Below are 21,249 nucleotides of genomic sequence, written 5' to 3' on the forward strand. Positions count from 1 at the left end.
TTCCGATACTGGCACACTACATTTATTCCTCGTTATTGTGCAGATTTTTCAGTATAACGATAACTACCTCCGCCGTCATGGAAGAATAATGATTAGGACAGGAATCCATTTCAATCCCATGTAAAAGACAGTGTGTCCCAGTATCGATCCCTCTCAGCCTCATTTAATTGCAGATAATGCCGTTTGCATGATGACTGCCTACAGGAAAACACGATGCATATGATCATTCACATTTCCGTAGTCCAAAATTTCTTTTTTTGAATGACGTGGATAAATGGAATGTGTACGCTGGTTTTGTGGCCTACTAAGCATCATCGTAAATGAATTCACGATCCGTACTTCAGCTACGGCGAAGATGTGACCATGTCGCAACATACCTTTAAGCATGCTTACATTTCCATATACATTCCTGCGGTCACTTTTATGGTACCTACTCATCAGCTAGCAGTATCAAGAAATTTAGCATTAGTACGAAGAAACGTGGTGGGGAGTGTTGGGGTACAATTTTTCCTATAGGTTTGCAGTGCACCATGCTCCGGGAAAGAATCTGAACTGCCTGAAGAAGACTTGCCTCTCTGCTCAATCATAAATTTAGTTGATCAGAGTAGATATCAGAGAATGCAAGTCCATCGCAAACGGATTCAGAGTGATCATTACGGGGAAACTGCTGACAATGGATATTTGGCGTTTGGTCCCGCGATAAAGGCCTTTTTTCACAGTGAAACAATGCTGCCCGTCTTCTATGGGGCAAACAACAGAAACAAGACACTAGCTTACTAGATACGTCACGTGTTGTCCACCGAATCAAGATGTTGTCTCTTTTCATATGGTCGAAGGAGTTGAATGCACCGACGGCCAGTTGCAAGTTGACTCTTAGCGTGCGGGCGGCTTAGTTCCGACAGGATGTCTTTCCGTGATCTTTGGGAGTGCTTCTCGTACCATAACTTAGATCCACTTGGATCAGGTACTGTGAACATGAACCAGGATGTTTATTTCGATATTGTCACTGAGAAATGCTTCCCTTACTTCTAGAACTTCATTATGGCAACACCCACATTCTCAGGGCTCCCTTTCGAACTTCGACTGTCCCTCCAAAGCAGCAAATCGTCATCCAGTAGGAAATGTCTGGGGCTATTCGAAAAGGCTGGTTAAATGTAGAGATAATTATCGCCGAGGTTTAGTACGAGGGCAGTTCAATAAGTAATGGAACACATTTTTTTTCTGAAACAGGGGTTGTTTTATTCAGCATTGAAATACACCAGGTTATTCCCCAATCTTTTAGCTACACAACACAATTTTTCAACGTAATCTCCATTCAATGCTACGGCCTTACGCCACCTTGAAATGAGGGCCTGTATGCCTGCACGGTACCATTCCACTGGTCGATGTCGGAGCCAACGTTGTACTGTACTTCTTCATCATCCGCGTAGTGCCTCCCACGGATTGCGTCCTTCATTGGGCCAAACATATGGAAATCCTACGGTGCGAGATCGGGGCTGTAGGGTGCGTGAGGAAGAACAGTCCACCGAAGTTTTGTGAGCTCCTCTCGGGTGCGAAGACTTGTGTGAGGTCTTGCGGTGTCATGAAGAAGGAGAAGTTCGTTCAGATTTTTGTGCCTACGAACACGCTGAAATCGTTTCTTCAATTTCTGAAGAGTAGCACAATACACTTCAGAGTTGATCGTTTGACCATGGGGAAGGACATCGAACAGAATAACCCCTTCAGCGTCCCAGAAGACTGTAACCATGACTTTACCGGCCGAGGGTATGGCTTTAAACTTTTTTTCTTGGTACGGGAGTGGGTGTGGCGCCACTCCATTGATTGCCGTTTTGTTTCAGGTTCGAAGTGATGAACCCATGTTTCATCGCCTGTAACAATCTTTGACAAGAAATTGTCACCCTCAGCCACATGACGAGCAAGCAATTCCGCACAGATGGTTCTCCTTTGCTCTTTACGGTGTTCTGTTAGACAACGAGGGACCCAGCGGGAACAAACCTTTGAATATCCCAACTGGTGAACAATTGTGACAGCACTACCAACAGAGATGTCAAGTTGAGCACTGAGTTGTTTGATGGTGATCCGTCGATCATCTCGAACGAGTGTGTTCGCACGCTCCGCCATTGCAGGAGTCACAGCTGTGCACAGCCGGCCCGCACGCGGGAGATCAGACAGTCTTGCTTGACCTTGCGGCGATGATGACACACGCTTTGCCCAACGACTCACCGTGCTTTTGTCCACTGCCAGATCACCGTAGACATTCTGCAAGCGCCTATGAATATCTGAGATGCCCTGGTTTTCCGCCAAAAGAAACTCGATCACTGCCCGTTGTTTGCAACGCACATCCGTTACAGACGCCATTTTAACAGCTCCGTACAGCGCTGCCACCTGTCGGAAGTCAATGAAACTATACGAGACGAAGCTGGAATGTTTGAAAATATTCCACAAGAAATTTCCGGTTTTTTCAACCAAAATTGCCCGAGAAAAAAAAGTGTTGCATTACTTATTGAACTGTCCTCGTAACTCTGCAGGATCTAGGTATGACTGAATGACTTCAGCTGAATGCGGCATACCTGAACGAACTTGTGGTTCTCTCCTAAATCTGCATCTGTATTCTGAAAATCACTATGAAGTGCACGGTAGTCTGTGCGGGACGTAATTAGCCTAATATGGTCTGCGCGATACCTACGGCAGCGACACGTAGAGGCTTACATCATATTCCTAAACTCATCACTTGAAGTTGTTGAAAGTTACTAAGCAGGCTTTCACGGGATGGTTTGGCAGTCAATTTCTCTCAACACCTCCGTTAAGCTCTCCTGTGGGTCAAACAAAAATGTGACCATTCTTCCTGCCCTACATTGTATATGTTCGACATCCCCCGTTAGTCCTATACGGTACGGGTCCCACACACTTGAATAATATTCTAAAATGCGTCGGACCAATGATTTTTAAGCAATATCCTTTGTAGACCGATTGCATTTCCGTAGTATTCTACCAGTGAACCGATGTCTGCCACCTGGTTTACCTACTTCTCAGCCTGTGTGATCGTTCCATCTAACATCCCTACAAACTGTTACACCGAGGTGTTTTTATGGGTTACCCAGCGAAATGGCGCGACAATTAACACAATCGATTCGTAATCGGGAGGACGACAGTTCAAATCCGCGTCCAGCTATACGGATTTAGGTTTTCTGTGATTTCCTTAAACCGCTCCAGGCGATGGGATGGTCCCTTTGAAAGGCACTGTCGACTTCCTTTCCCATTTTTGAAGCTTTCCGAACTTATGCTCCGTCTATAATGGCTTCGATATCGACGGGGCTTTAAAACTTAATCTTCCTTCATTCACCCCTTCCTTTGCATGAGTTTAACAATTTCAGTCCTAGCTCGCCGACGTTGTAGTCACAAGATACACCTTTTTTTTCATTTCGAGAAGAGCAAAATTTTACATCTCTGAATAATTAGAGGAAGTGGCCAATCTTCGCACGACTTCAAAATCTTGCCAATAACTGACTAAATATTTGTGCACTTTTTTTGACACGGTACTTCAGTACTTCATCAGCGAAAAATTTGAGGTTACTATTAATATTCTCTGCAATATTAACAAACGACATGAGCAGCAAGGTTCCTAATTCATTTCTTGGGGCAACTCTGAAGCTATTTCTACATATGTCGATTACTTTCCATCCGAGATAACATGCTCTGCCCTCCGCACCAAAACTCCACCCTCTAGTCAGAAATTGCGCTTCATAGCCCATACTATGGTACTCCTCACCGAATTTAGGACAATAACAAAGTTAGAGTTCGTGTCATACGCTATTCTTCTATTTCTCTTGGGGAGATTAATTTTCTGTCCGATGTGCATATATCCCACTAACATCAGTTTCCCGTGCCGTATCACGCTTGATATTGATTCTGTGGTCTGGTAATATTTTACGGTACTAGAAGAGGCCACATCGATTTCTGGTTAGTCCCACAAGAGCTAGAACAGTTTGAGAACGGTTTTTATGCACTCTCCTCCCAAATCTTAGATCGGATATTTCATTTCGTAGTCTCGTAGATACATTTACCAGTGACTGATCGTCCTTCTTTCTAGAACATATAACGAGGATGAACAACTATGTGTGTGATTGTTAAGGTTCTGTTGTTTCTTGTTGATGCTACTGCAAGAGGGGAGACGGCATCCTCCTAGTCGTATACAAAGAGGGACACTGCCATTATGTCCTTGGGCAAGTTAAACAACCTTCCTTCTCTGGGGGTTCATTTTGGAGTAATCCGAAAAAGAGCGGCGTGTCGCAGCGGTCGTGGAGGGCTCTCGGCTATCACGTTGGCCGCCGTAAACCGCTATCAAGTTAACGATAGCGCCATTCAGGCCCAGCAATTATTTGGGGCGGCAGTTGGCGCGCCGGCCCACAGATGGGGTGCACAGCCGCCTCCTACGGCTCCATCCCGCGAGATCGATGCTGCTCATGCAGATGAAGCCGTCTCGCGTCTTGCGACTCACCGCTACTTTCGTGCTCCATTTCCACTCCGGATGAAATGCTGCTCAGTATTCTATTACATTCTCAACATCTGCAAAAAAATGGAATATCAACAAATAAGCAACCAAAGCCATGTGTTTTGTGTTGTCAACAAGGATTTGTATCAGGACAGCAATAGTTGGATGATAACAGTTCGGTTCATTCGGCGTTTTCGGCTTTTCTATAATGTCAAGTAAAGTTTAATTATGCCATATAATGTAAACTGCAAATAAAATTCTTAAAATTATTTCTTTTTCGCACATTATGTGCCAATGCCAACATTTACTTAACAATCTGAACATGAATTTTCTCAACATCACTTCTCCTCACAGCATGAAAAACTATAAACCTGAGGTCAGAGTCTACTAATATTACTTTGACTCCTTAATGAGGGCGTGCTGAAAAGTAATGTCTCCGAATACTTTCTGTGAAAGCTCTCAACGCTTTTTAAATAAAACGAACGTTATTAATATTGTAAATCCTTATTCTTTATGCCTACATATTTATTTCTCGACACAGTCACACTGACGACGAACACACTTCTCCCAGCGAGAGACCCACTTGTTGATACCGTCACTAAAGTGTGTTTAACTTTGTTGACGAAACAAACTTCATCGCTGCTTGCACCGGTTCATCACTATCAAAGAGAAGATTTTCTTTAAGCTCTGCAAACAGATGAAAATCAGATGGGGCTAAATCGGGATTGTATGGAAGATGATCGATGACAGTGAACACAAGATGGCGGATTGTTGAGAATGTCGCTGCGCTCGTGTATGGTCTGGCTATGATATGCTCAAGGAAACGATACCCCATATGTCGACGAACTCTTGGGATTGGAAACTCTATTACAGCACCCTGTTTCTCACGCACCGACATAGTTGATGATGATGATGATGATGTTTGGTTTGTGGGGCGCTCAACTGCGTGGTTATCAGCGCCCGTACAATTACCCAATCTTTGCTCAGTCCAATTTCGCCACTTTCCTGGATGATGATGAAATGATGAGGACAACACAAACACCCAGTCATCTCGAGGCAGGTGAAAATCCCTGACCCCGCCGGGAATCGAACCCGGCACATAGTTACGTTACACACCGTCATGTTACTCGCTACAATTTGGAAAACTTTAGCGACGAAGAGCAGCAAATATGTACGCACGATGAATAAAGGTGTAGAGTGTTAATAACTGCCGGCCGGAGTGGCCGAGCGGTTCTAGGCGCTACAGTCTGGAACCGCGCGACCGCAACGGACACAGGTTCGAATCCTGCCTCGGGTATGGATGTGTGTGATGTCCTTAGGTTAGTTAGGTTTAAGTAGTTCTACGTTCTAGGGGACTGATGCCCTCAGAAGTTAAGTCCCATAGTGCTCAGAGCCATTTGAACCATTTGTTTGTTAATAACGTTTGTTTTGTTTAGGAAGCATTAAAAGTTTTCACATAAAGTATTTGGAGGCATTACTTTTGAGCACGCCCTTGTACATTATCAGAGATGGCAGAGGAATTCGAAGATCGGTTGAAAGAAAAGGGTTATCTCGTCTATATAGGTTATAAGAATAATAATAAAAGAATATAAGAACAATAATAAAAAGGTAGAGCAACAAATAAGCTAGAGCAACTGTATGCAATAACTCTGGGTCCGGTGTGGGGCGGCGGTGTGGTAGGTGGACTGCTGTGGCCTGTTACGGCATTGTGGATCACTGAGGGCTACGGCGGGACGAAGCCCTCCGTCGTTTCTAGGCCCCCGGTTCAATGCACGATGCACACGGTACACAATTGTATGCAGTTGAAATAAATAAAATGAAGTTCAGAGAAAGCCTTTGTCAAAGTAGTAAACGAGTTTTACTATTTTGGGAGCAAAGTAGTTGACCAAGGATATGTATGATTAAAAACGTTGTCGATACTGATACCCAGTTCTCACAACGATCTTAAATTACTCTCTTGTTAATGGTACACAAGTTCACGAGTGAAAGCAAAGCTTAATTCAACCAGTACCCAAGAATAATCACATAAAATCAACAACTGTCTATAGACTGTTTAGCGTATTATCCACAATAACTTAGGCCTCGGAGTGCATTGTTAATGAACAGTTCAGGGATTACTATTAAATTTATAACATCCATGATAAATATCAGTCAGGTTTCCGAAAACACCATAGTAAATCAACTACTGGTGACATAAAACATGCCAAGGACAGATGTGAAGCGACCATTTGAACACTGCTTGATTTCAGCAACGCTTTTGATGAGGTTGATTTCGATACGCTAGTTATTAAAGCGAAGCAGGTGAATTTCTCAAACAGTGCAATACTTTTGCTCGAAGCTACATCACAAACAGATGTCAATGAGTCATCTGTGGACCAGAGAAGTCGCCAAGGAAAAATATGCTCTCTGGAGTCCCTCAGGGTTGTGTCCTCGGTCCATTGCTTTTCTCGTTGTATATCAATGATATTTCTACTGTGTACCGAGCGGGGTGGCGCAGTGGTTAGACAGTGGACTCGCATTCGGGAGGACGGCGGTTCAATCCCGCGTCCAGCCATCCTGATTTAGGTTTTCCGTGATTTCCCTAAATCACTCCAGGCAAATGCCGGGATGGTTCCTCTGAAAGGGCACGGCCGACTTCCTTCCCAATCCTTACCTAATCCGATGAGACCGATGACCACGCTGTCTGGTCTCCTTCCCCAAACCAACGAACCAACCAACCATATTTCTCCTGTGCTTCACTGTAGTAGCTGCCACTTATATGCTAATGATACCAGTTGTCCACAAATACCTTCAGAAGTCAGAGATCATTCCCATACCTCAGAAACAGTCGATCTGCGGAAATTTCTGTGAAACTGTCCCTCAAATTGTTCTCCGTGATATCAAGTTAACGTTCCAAAAAACGGTAAAATGCCTTCGCCTAATCTTGAACGGGCATATAAATTTATCAAGAACAGAATTGTTGCAGGTTGCAGGAAATCTCTACCCTGACTACATGCAATTCAAAAACGTAGAAAAATATTTCCACCTCAAATTAAACAAAAATTAGTTCAGTCGTCAGTCCTGCCAAAACTGTAGTACTGTGATGAAATTCAACGAGGCACAGATAGTGAAAACTCCGGACGACTGATCTAGTACGAACGCTTGCATGAGATACTTGTGTAACGTTGGACTGTTTGATCATATCAGCACTTTTTGTACTCAGTTCTATTAGTCTTGAGAAGATAAGCGGCGTGATTTTCGTGATACCTGTGCACTTCACCGGTTTCTTAACCATTGGTGTCCTCAGTGCCTCTCTTCACGTATCATATACCCATTATCATTCCACAACTGCAATCCCAGAACATCTTGAATGTGCCTTTGCACAGCACTAAATATTTCTCCACCTTCCTCTCCATTTCAGCCAAGCGACTCTGGAACAAACAACCCCGTAGCCTGCGTCTTATTCTAATCCACTCTGCAATAAAGAGGGGGTTAAAGCTTTATCTTTCATCATCGATTTAGCTTCCCTCTCTATGCTTTTCTCAACCTTGTCTTCTGCTGTCTACCTCTTCTGCTTATTACTCTATTATTTCTCACTCTTCCTCGCCGCGCGGTTTAAGGCGTCTTCTCGCGGTCCGCGCGGCTCACCTCGTCGGAGGTTCGTGTCCTCCACTGGGCATGGGTGTGTGTGTAGTCCTTAGCGTAAGTTCGTTTAAATTAGATTAAGTAGTGTGTAAACTTAGGGACCGATGACCTCAGTAGTTTGGTCCCATAAGACCTCACCACAAATTTTCAATTTTTTCACTCTTCCTCTGGCCATCCAACTTCTTTCGATTGCCACTGCTATTGCCATACTTTTCTGTTAGATGTGACTACTCATCTTCAACAAGAACGTAATGAGGGAAAAAAATGGTTCAAATGGGACTTAACATCTGGCGTCATCAGTCCCCTAGACTTAGAACTACTTAAACCTAACCAACCTAAGGACATCACACACATCCATGCCCGAGGCAGGATTCGAACCTGCGACCGCAGCAGCAGTGCGGTTCCGGACTGAAGCGCCTAGAACCGCTCGGTCACAGCGGCCGGCCCTTATGCAGAAGTGTCACGTGGACGACAGACAGTACAGACCAGAAGAGAATAGGAGTCCTTGGAACGTGGTGCTACAGAATAATATTGGATATTGCACGGATAGTTAGGGTAGCTGATGAAAAACTTACTGAACGGAATTGGGGAGAAACCAATTTGTTTCACAGTTTGACTAAAAGAAGGTTTCAGTTGATACATCACACCCAGAGGTATCAAAGAATAGTCAAATCGGCAATAGTGGGAAGTTTAAGAATTGTAGAAGGGGATCAGGTAAGCGTGTTCGGGTATATGTAGACTGCAATACTTGGGGATGCGAGAGGAGGCTTGCAAAAAAACTGTTCAAATGTGTGTGAAATCTTATGGGACTTAACTGCTAAGCTTACACACTACTTAACCTAAATTATCATAAGGACAAACACACACACCCATGCCCGAGGGAGGACTCGAGCCTCCACCGGAATCAGCCGCACAGTCCATGACTGCAGCGCCCTAGCCGGCCGGAGTGACCGTGCGGTTATGGGCGCTACAGTCTGGAACCGAGCGACCGCTACGGCCGCAGGTTCGAATCCTGCCTCGGGCATGGATGTGTGTGATGTCCTTAGGTTAGTAAGGTTTAATTAGTTCTAAGTTCTAGGGGACTGATGACCTCAGACGTTAAGTGGCATAGTGCTCAGAGCCATTTGAACCATTTTTTTTTTTTTTTTTTTTGCAGCGCCCCAGACCGCTCGGCTAATCCCGCGCGGGAGGCTTGCACAAGCTGGATATCGTGAAGAGCGTCTGGCTGAAAACATCAAAATATACGACGTAACAGGTGTTCAAAATGCGGAACATGTGTACTACTGCAATGGACAACGGAAAGGAATGTTAAAGAATCGTCGATATCGAGGACATGAGAAACTTAACACTAACCTCGATTAGAGAAGGTAAGAAGAGCGGTTAATGAAGTTATCATATGACCATTTCGAAATTTTTACAAGATATTTGAAAAAACTACGGAAAATCTGAACCAGTATTGTAACCGACAGCGTATCGTCGTTAATGAAGCGCTCGGAAAGTTGTAATATACACAGTGAAGGTATGGCGAAGGTTGAAAAACAACTGCAAAATTCTGTGACAGAGATTCCGGGGCTGCAAAATGATACTTAATATTTTAAATTTGTGACATTACTAACAAAAGTTGTACTCCTTCTTACCATATGCATTTTATTACCAATTAAAACATCTCATTATGCATTTAGATCCTCGGATTATTCTCTGATGATTCAGAAAATATGTTAAATTATAAAGCTCAGCCTAAACTAAAGTATAAACTGTTTGTAGTTAAACATACTATGGTAACCAGAATGGCAGTAAAAATAACTAAATACGGGGTTTACAATAACGTATTTTATATAAGTATTGTTAAGATTTCTTGACACGCATAGCGTTATAAGTTTCAATTTTATCGTTTGGATTCTTTAATGCTGCAATGCAAATCTCAAGTTCATTAATTACTTCCATTTTCTTTTGTTTGTCCCTTTCATTCACGACTCGTAAGGCTTCTCTCATGCTGGATGAGTGTGTGTTTATAGAAAATATTACCAGTAAACATACAGTCAAACCTACTGTAATACAAATTTCATTTTATTGTTCACACAAAAAAAAAAAAATATATCTTTTGCAGTCACCAAATATTTGCAATGACTAATGCAAGAGTAAAATGTCTAACACAGTGAAAAGGAAATGTCTCCGAAGCCCAAGCTATTTGTGAGCCATATTTGTTGTTGTTTGATTTGAATGTAAGAACGAACTACTTGGGGAAGCGAATTTGTGAAGTATGAAGAGAATCTGTGAAATGCTGCAATTACAACTATAGCACTGAAGTGAGTACATGCGTTAGGTCTCATCAGCAAGACCTTAAGGAAGCAAAGACCATCATTCAGCAACACCAAATGGTGAGTGAAAAGTGATGGAACGCGGCACTAAAGTTATAGCCACAAAGTAGAAATTTTACAAACTTACGTCTCCAATTAACCGTAATTCTCTATTCTTCGTTCATTACGCAACGAGCCTACCACCAATCCACCAATAGTACGAGAGAAACGTCAGTAACATCCGGCAAATCCCACATCACTAATGCCGAGGAATGTGGGTCAAGGTTAGTGCAATAATGTGATGTACTTTTTAAATTGTTGCTTGACGACGCGAGGGTACTTGAAATGCGTAACACAGTGAATTTATCAGTAACAAAATTCGTGAAATTGACATTGTAAGTTTTTTTTCATATAATCAGAAAGAAAGCAAACTACAGTGGAAGCTAATACAATATAATGAACATTAAATTAATTCGGAATTAAGAAATATTTTGCGCAGGTGGTGTTGAATAGTTTTCATAAAGAGATTAAGAAAAGCATCAAGCAATACACAGCTGTAGCTACTTTGATTTCCACTCTATGTTTTGGTCACACTCTGACCATCGTCGGGCCATCTGTACTAATCTGAATTGTTTGTAGCACCGACTGCGGCGTTTTTACATCACTGAACGCGCAATATTATGGTACCCGGTACGGCCAGACCGAACAGTCAAATGTCGGAATGGTTCAAATGGCTCTGAGCACTATGGGACTTAACATCTGAGGTCATCAGTCGCCTAGAACTTAAACCTAATTAATCTAAGGACATCACATACATCCATGCCCGAGGCATGATTCCAACCAGCGACCGTATCGGTCGCGCGGTTCCACACTGAAGCGCCTAGAACCACTCGGCCACATCGGCCGGCTAAATGGCGGAATAACTGTACTGCGGTACAAGTGCAGGGCGTGAGGAAAATCTCCTCAGCAACAAGCGCCCGTCGAACTACCGTCGCGTGCAACTGGAAGTATGAGTAGATAGACTGACACAGCAAAACAACTGATTATTCAATTCTTGCTGGTTTGTAAGTAATTGAAGACGTCCTGATTAACCCTCTATTTCCTGACATTTTCTTAGGAAACCAGTTTCAGTGGAAAAAAGTTTCTGTTCTAGGGTTTGACACACAAAGCGCTATGTAACTGGTTGATCACAGGGATTTTGGTTTATAGCAACAAACCCAAAATATTTATTGATGGTTAATCGTTCAGTTAGAGAGACATGGAAACAATCTGTGTTATCATTAAGCATCATTTTACATACCTCAAAATTCCACCACATGCAATTTAAGTACCATAAATAATTCACTCTTTTAGCTACTTTGGCGTGTGTTTACGTACAGTCGATGTTTTGCAAAGATTATCGATTGTAAACTGTTTCTGCCAACAGAATGTCTCTAAACCCAGTTTAGCTAGATGCAACCAGATTGTGTGTGCTGCCAGACTGCAACATCGTGCGTATGCGTGTGGCTTCCTTAACATTACACGCAAATTTTCCGTTTGTTGGGAAATGGTAGCATCCTGTTGTAGAGGGTTAGTAATGGAAAATAAGCTCATCAGTGAAAAAATTAGTCACCCGCTTTAGAGAGCACAATGGCTGCTATGGAGTGATTTAAATAACACAGAAATAGCACCAGCTATCATATTCCCCTCCACACCTTCCTTAAGTCATGGCCGTGAAATGGCGCCTATGTACCATTCGGTTGTATGGAATCACTGCATTAATCAGGGGAGGCCACGACTTTGGGATCACAGATTTACTTCAAACTTTGTACACCTTTGTCAAAAAAAATGTGTGTGAAATCTTGTGGGACTTACCTGCTAAGGTCCTCAGTCCCTAAGCTTACGCCGGCCAGGGTGGCCGAGCGGTTCTAGGCGCTGGAACCACTCGACCGCTACGGTCGCAGCTTCGAATCGTGCCTCGGGCATGGATGTGTGTGATGTCCTTAGGTTAGTTAGGTTTACGTAGTTCTAAGTTCTAGGAGACTAATGACCTCAGAAGTTGAGTCCCATAGTGCTCAGAGCCATTTGAACCTCAGCTTACACACTACTTAACCTAAATTATCCTAAGGACAAACACACACACCCATGCCCGAGGGAGGACTCGAACCTCCGCCGGGACCAGCCGCACAGTCCATGACTGCAGCGCCTTAAACCGCGCGGCTAATCCCGCGCGGCTCTACACCTTTAGTAAGCCATTAAAACAACATAATGCGCACTACTCTGGCTTTTCCGAGAAAATCGCAAGAGAATTTTTACGCGTCTATTATGTAACTCATGTATCTGTGCGTAGGTCCTGGACGGCAGAGTTCATGGTAGTGAAGTTTTAGCGTTCGAGATTGCTAAAACGAACGTGTATGAAGCGACGGCTCGACTCACACTCAAATTGAACTTTTGATCTATATTTTTTCCGTCACTGGTCATATCATTTAATTTATATGACATTTGAGACGTAATGTAATTAAAAAATACGCTCGAAACATGAATTTAAAAAAAAGCCTTCAGTCACAACTTTTCGTGTTTTACTTAGTACACTAAACATTTCTGACCCTGTGGGTCCATCTTCAGGTGTACTTCGCCTTAATAAATTATTTATTTGTTCTCTTGAATGATATGAAATGCATATTCCTGCCACGAAAAGATTTGATGTTAGGTTACGAACTTCGTAAGTCAGACGCGGAAAATATGTATGAAATAATGAAAAAGATGAATAGTGTAAACTTACTTAATACTCCAAGAAAAGAGTTTTTAACGTTTTAGTAACAGTGTAAGTTTTTTCCACCATCGTTTTCAAGCGTATCACTTCATTCAAGATGGACATTCGCAAGCACATGTTTGTAAACACTTCACAGATGTTTTTGTACATTTTGTGGTCAAAGATGAAGTTTTCATAGTGCTAAAGACACAATTATTAAACAATTGACGTATTTAGGAAACAATTGACACATGCAGGAAATAACTTTAGAACAGATGTTTGAAATTGCTGAAATAGCTATGGCTTGCGAAATCTGTTTGTTCATTTAACATCGATTATGGTTTTTTGATTTTGTGGAGGTATATCTCCAGTTGTTATAACAGATTTAGGGTCTTACCATTGGCTTCATTATGTAATACCACCAAATTGTTCTCTAGATTGTTGATGACATGTTTCGTTTAAAAAAAAAAAATGTGTGTGTGAAATCTTATGGGACTTAACTGCTAAGGTCATCAGTCCCTAAGCTTGCACACTACTTAACCTAAATTATCCTAAGGACAAACACACACACCCATGCCCGAGGGAGGACTCGAAACCCCGCCGGGACCAGCTGCACAGTCCATGGCTGCAGCGCCTCAGACCGCTCGGCTAATCCCGCGCGGCTGTTTCGTTTCCAACATATGTTGTGCAATGACTGATTTTTCAAAGTGGTTGAGCCTGAAAGCATTTATATGCTCTTGAAAACGGGTTTTGAAGTTTCTGCCTGTTTTCCCTACAGAGTAGGCGGGGCAACCGGGGCATGATACTTTGTACACTAGCAAAAATTCATCTTTGACCGCACAAGGTACAACATCTGTGAAATGTTTACAAACATGTGCTTGCGAATGTGCCTCTTGAATGAAGTGATACGCTTGAAAACTATGGAGGAAAAACTTATACTGTTACTAAAGCGTTAAAAAACGCTTTTCTTGCATTATTTGGTAAGTTTACCCTATTCATCTTTTCCACTATTTCACACATATTTTCCACGTCTGACTTACGAAAATCGTAACCTAACATCAAATCTTTTCGTGACAGGAATATGCGTTTCTTCTCATTCAAGAGTACAAATAAATCATGTATTATGACGAAGTACTCCTGACGATTGACCCACAGGGTCCGAAATGCATCGTGTACTAAATAAAACACTAAAAGTTGTGACTGAAGGTTTTTTTTTTTAATTCATACCTCGAGTGTATTGAGTACAGTCACGTTTGAAGCTGCAAAATATGGATAAAATTTAAAAAAATACATATATTTGCATGACGTTTGTAATATTTCTAACTTTGCAGCCATCATATTCAGGTACAAGAAATTCTTCTTTGAGCATTTGAGAAGGCAGCAGTTGCAAGATGACGTGACGTGCTGTGAGATACCGATGACAGATGGTTTGTTAGGTAAGGGTATCGTGAGAAAGACCGCCTAAATTGTTGTCCTTCTCCGCGATTGGCTGCTGAGTTCGGATGTTGAGCGCCAAACATCGTATTTACTTGAATTTCAAATTAAAGCATCTCTCAATAGCATGCTATCAATCCATTATTTCACGAGTATTAATAACCACCAATATAATATACAACTGCAAAACGAAAAGGTGATCTTCGGATCGAGCCTAACTTGGATGGCGGGCGAAGTGGTTCGGGTATAAGATCAGAGCTGGTTCGGCAGTGTCGGAGGTCGGACATGGTGTAAGCCGCGGTATCAGTTAAGAGTTAATTTGCAATGTCTAGTTTGTGAATAGAGCTGGTTCGGCAGTGTCAGAAGACAGACATGTAGTCTGCCGCTGTCGGTGTTAGTTCAGACTTCATTAGCAATGTATGGTTATTTGGACATATACACTCCTGGAAATTGAAATAAGAACACCGTGAATTCATTGTCCCAGGAAGGGGAAACTTTATTGACACATTCCTGGGGTCAGATACATCACATGATCACACTGACAGAACCACAGGCACATAGACACAGGCAACAGAGCATGCACAATGTCGGCACTAGTACAGTGTATATCCACCTTTCGCAGCAATGCAGGCTGCTATTCTCCCATGGAGACGATCGTAGAGATGCTGGATGTAGTCCTGTGGAACGGCTTGCCATGCCATTTCCACCTGGCGCCTCAGTTGGACCAGCGTTCGTGCTGGACGTGCAGACCGCGTGAGACGACGCTTCATCCAGTCCCAAACATGCTCAATGGGGGACAGATCCGGAGATCTTGCTGGCCAGGGTAGTTGACTTACACCTTCTAGAGCACGTTGGGTGGCACGGGATACATGCGGACGTGCATTGTTCTGTTGGAACAGGAAGTTCCCTTGCCGGTCTAGGAATGGTAGAACGATGGGTTCGATGACGGTTTGGATGTACCGTGCACTATTCAGTGTCCCCTCGACGATCACCAGTGGTGTACGGCCAGTGTAGGAGATCGCTCCCCACACCATGATGCCGGGTGTTGGCCCTGTGTGCCTCGGTCCTTTGCAGTCCTGATTGTGGCGCTCACCTGCACGGCGCCAAACACGCATACGACCATCATTGGCACCAAGGCAGAAGCGACTCGCATCGCTGAAGACGACACGTCTCCATTCGTCCCTCCATTCACGCCTGTCGCGACACCACTGGAGGCGGGCTGCACGATGTTGGGGCGTGAGCGGAAGACGGCCTAACGGTGTGCGGGACCGTAGCCCAGCTTCATGGAGACGGTTGCGAATGGTCCTCGCCGATACCCCAGGAGCAACAGTGTTCCTAATTTGCTGGGAAGTGGCGGTGCGGTCCCCTACGGCACTGCGTAGAATCCTACGGTCTTGGCGTGCATCCGTGCGTCGCTGCGGTCCGGTCCCAGGTCGACGGGCACGTGCACCTTCCGCCGACCACTGGCGACAACATCGATGTACTGTGGAGACCTCACGCCCCACGTGTTGAGCAATTCGGCGGTACGTCCACCCGGCCTCCCGCATGCCCACTATACGCCCTCGCTCAAAGTCCGTCAACTGCACATACGGTTCACGTCCACGCTGTCGCGGCATGCTACCAGTGTTAAAGACTGCGATGGAGCTCCGTATGCCACGGCAAACTGGCTGACACTGACGGCGGCGGTGCACAAATGCTGCGCAGCTAGCGCCATTCGACGGCCTACACCGCGGTTCCTGGTGTGTCCGCTGTGCCGTGCGTGTGATCATTGCTTGTACAGCCCTCTCGCAGTGTCCGGAGCAAGTATGGTGGGTCTGACACACCGGTGTCAATGTGTTCTTTTTTCCATTTCCAGGAGTGTAGTTGATAACAGTGTGATACTAATTATGGAAATATGCAGTTCATTAATTTGTTGAAGAACAGAAATCATTTGTGACTCTAAAGTGGAATGTAATTGTGCAATTTCTCGTGTTCTGCTAATAAAATGCGAGTGGCATCTCGCATAAACAAACTGACTGGAAATTTAATCATTTCTAAAACAAGAGTTCTTCGCTAAAAGTTTCTTACAGTCTCCAGATAACGGATTCACTACCTACGTGCTGTGTTTTGCGCAGGGGACAACAACTAACGAAGACTGCAGGTTGGTGAACATTTGTTACAACTTATGTATTCCACTCATGGCGGTGGAACCAAAGAGGCATCTTGCGTGTACTGAAATCTTAGTACAAATGAGATCAGTGACACATCTGTGGTAACGCAGAGAAAGTATGATGGAGAGAAATGTTTTTGAAGGAAGTGGTTTATAATACACACGTATAGATCATCCAATCACTCGCGCCTCTCCCTCTCTCTCTTTTTCTCTTTTTCCACTATCGTAAGTTTTAGCGAATTTTATGTTATTTGACTGTTCACTAATTTTAATTAAATTTAATTATTAGAACAAACATATTTATAACTATCGACAAGTAAATGAAGAAATGCACAGTTTTCCTGAAAATTTAGGCCTGTCGTGATTTGCGAAATCCGTTATACATGCAATCTGTTGAGGTACCCGGAATTACTTTGCACCTCGACGCTTTAAACTGCAGACACAGATGCAGGCGCCATTTGGCAGTTAACCCGCATAGCGGTGGGATGTTGCTAATGTAGCCAGAACGAATAGTATAGGTGCAAATATTTTTACAAAAATTGAGGGTTGAGCGGAAGTCGAATCGTCGCCAAATACACGTTCGCCTTACGAACCTCGAACCTAAACCTCTTGACCACCATGCACTCTAACATGCGGTACCTACGCAGAGATACATCAGTTACATAATAGACACGTGAAACTTCTCTTGAGATTTTCTCGGAACTGCCAGAGTAGTTCACCTTAATACTTGCACACTATGTTATTTTAATGGCTTACTAAAGGGGAATAAGGTTTGAAATAAATCCGTGATCCCAACGTCGTGGTCCGTCCTTGTGAGATCTGTCTACATGGAGGCGTGACAGAAAGGTCAATAATACCTGTTTTTATTTGGAGCAGTCATGACTGCACTGTAACTAAAGTAGACCGATTTGTGGGTGACTGTGCAACGTGACTACAAGGAATGATGTACCACTCGAAGCCATGTAACACGGCGTAATAACAGTGGCTGTAAAATGACCTGAACCAGCAGGGATCGGAGACTAGTGTCACGCCTTTTCGATGACAGTAGATTTCAGATCCGACAGGATTAGATGCAGGTCCATCTCAACCAGTTTCCGAGCGAATGTTGCGAAAGCAACTGCATGAAATGGATATTAGGAATAGAGCACCTCGCGCAAGGCCACTTCTCAAAGCAGAACATAAAACTACATGGCTCAAATGGCTCTGAGCACTATGGGACTCAACTGCTGAGGTCATTAGTCCCCTAGAACTTAGAACTTGTTAAACCTAACTAACCTAAGGACATGACACACATCCATGCCCGAGGCAGGATTCGAACCTGCGACCGTAGCGGTCTCGCGGTTCCAGACTGCAGCGCCAGAACCGCGCGGCCACTTCGGCCGGCCATAAAACTACATGTTTTCAACAGGCCAAACAACAAAGAAACGCGATGGCGGTTGTCTGGAGGCATGTGGTGTAATCTGACGAGTCACGATTTTGTCCGTTTTCAAATGAAACAAGGCGTCGAGCGTGCCGGCTGCCAAATGAGTTCAACCCACAAAGTGCGGGAGGTGTATTCAGCCTGGAGATGGTTCCCTGACGTATTGGGGCTGTTTTTCTTACATTGACGTGGCCAACTCATTCATGTTACCGTGAACATGAGCTACGATGTTTATCTCAACATTCTTTACGACTAAGTGGTGCTCTTTTCTCTACATCTTCAAGATGAATGTACTGCGCTCGTAACAGTCTTCGAAGATTACAAGAAATGTGTTCGCAGGACTGCACGCATACTACTCTCGTTTGGCCAACATTCAGTCACCTTACTGCACCTCAATTGGTCTGCTACATTACTCGAGCTTACTTTCATAGAAAATTCTTGGGGACTACTTAAACCAGCGGCTGCAACATCCGTGCAATATAGTGTACTTGAAGAAACGTATGGACTCTCTTCCTCTCAGAACTGGAGTCATCATCAACAGTAGAGACGATGTTACCTGGTTGTAACATATTGTCTTCTAGAGGTCATAAAATTTTTGCCCCATCTGTCCCAGTTGTTCACGTAGTTACAGCGAAGGCCTGTAGTGTGCAGCATAGTTATACTTTTTCTTTCTATCCAAAACATTTGACTAACTTAACAAAGAAACTGAAGTGCCACAGCAAACAAACCGCATACCAATACACTTCTTTTGGCAGCCTGATTCAACGTGTTTGCTTCACAGAGATAATTTGGTAAATGTATTAAATGAAAGTCAATAGTTTGTACACCAAATAATCAATACTATGAAACGGCATTTGCAATTGGCTGTAGCAGATTTGAAATGTAAATACATGCAATAGTGGCAGACCTTGTTCACAGATGAGTCAAAATTTTCTGTTGACACGAACTCACGAGACGTAGTGACCCCCAAGGCCTGTAGTCATTTATTCATAACCACGGAAAAGTGTGTTTGTAATGGGTGACATGTCTCTTCAGGACTTTTAGATGTCTGTGCACCACACGTATATCCAAGATTTCTCATAGATTAAGGAACCGCCTTTTGTAGAGCTCCTCTTTAGGTAGTCGGAAGAAGAAATGTTAAATCTCCCCTTTTAGATAGTAAAACTCGTTCACGTAGAACAGGTGTACCTGACTAACAGTTGTAGTTCAACGTACCCACTAAATGTGGTTTGTATACAGGTGAGTGTTCTTCAGTGCTGTTGAGTAAATGGTAAGTATTGATTCCCATTGCGCTGGCTCCTAGAAATCTAAGAGTTCTAAATTTCTCTTTAAAGACAAAAGATTAATTTAGATATCAAGCTGGTTCACACTGTTATTAATATATGATAATATATTATCCACAACATTTTATTATTTTTGGATTACGTTTCCTGGTGTCAGGTTCGCAAAGTAAATGATTCCTCTAAGAAATGTCGTTAGACTTGGACGCTTTTTTCTCTGTACTGTATACCGTCTGCGAATTATTCACTGATTGGTGAGTGACCACTCGCTGCGGATTTTAATTTCGATCGTGTACTGTCTCTTCCATTTTTTGCATCAACGTTACTAGCAACTAAATATGAATTCTTACTTGGAATCATCAATAGCAGCCATTTCAAACTGTTGAAAACGCTAGTTTTTATGTTGGTTGTTTGTAGTTTATCATTCAGTCGACTCAAGATATAAACAGATCAATAAGCTGCGTTGAGTTAATTGGTGGTAAAACGTAAAGAAGGATATTATTCCGCCGCGTTAATATTACTGGAAAGAGCAAATTCTTAAATCCGACTGTAACTAGGAACGGTGGAAAATAATTTGTTTGCCTGACAAGCAGTCATATATTTGAGTGTGGTAATAACCTGAAAATTATGCGTTAGCTTACCGGCAAGGCAATTACTGGTACATGTGACTCCTTTCGCATCGTAAGCGGGTTTCCAAACAACAGTAGCAAAAATAGCTTGATATCCAGTACAGTTTCCTCAGAAATTAACTGCAATATACCATTTGCATTGAGTTAATACTTGGACTGAAGAGATCCTGACAGTTACAGCCTCCACTTACTAATCTCATCAAAGGTAAAGTGTGTAACTGGAATACTTCATTGGAACGGCCTTGAGTAGTAACCAGAGTCGTTTGACAAATTGCGAAACGTCAAATATTCACACTCTTAACCTATTACTGGGCTACATACATTTGTAACAAAGAGGTGAGACACGTTTTATCAGAAAATCTAAAAAAACAAAATTTAACCCATCTTTCTCTTTTTACTTCAGCATTTCAACCATATAACGTTAGGTGCCATCACGATTGTAGTTGAAAACCTATGAGCAGTTAATCGAGGAATAAATAAGATTTTATTTTTAATTAGGTTACGCTGTTTATGACAAAGTCATGAAATCATTATTTCAAAAATGGTTCAAATGGCTCTGAGCACTATGCGACTTAACTTCTGAGGTCATCAGTCGCCTAGAACTTAGAACTAATTAAACTTAACTAACCTAAGGACATCACACACATCCATGCCAGAGGCAGGATTCGAACCTGCGATCGGGGCGGTCGCTCGGCTCCAGACTGTAGCGCCTAGAACCGCACGGCCACTCCGGCCGGCTATCATTATTTCGAGTGATACCAATACCATAATGAAGTATCATAGATTTTTCGAGAGCTATTCCTGCCTTTACACGTGGTCTCTTATGAGTCAATTGAAACATTCCTTTTTGTTGGCACATTGGACACTTTGCAGAGAAATACCGAAATTACTATATTAACAACCATCTGGTAGGGATTAGCTTAAATCTACATCTACATATGCGTGATTACTCTGCTATTCACAATGAAGTGCCTGGCAGAGTGTTCAACGAACCACTTTCAAGCTGCCTCTCTACCGTTCCACTCTCGAACGGCGAGCGGGAAAAACGAGCACTTAAATTTTTCTGTGCAAGCCCTGATTTTTTTAATCGTGATGATCATTTCTCCCTATGTAGGTGGGTGAAAACAGAATGTTTTTGCAATCGGAGGAGAAAACTGGTGATTGAAATTTCATGAGAAGACCCGTCGCAACGA

This window comes from Schistocerca cancellata, chromosome 4, assembly GCF_023864275.1.
Source record: "Schistocerca cancellata isolate TAMUIC-IGC-003103 chromosome 4, iqSchCanc2.1, whole genome shotgun sequence".
Taxonomy (NCBI): Eukaryota; Metazoa; Arthropoda; class Insecta; order Orthoptera; family Acrididae; genus Schistocerca; species Schistocerca cancellata.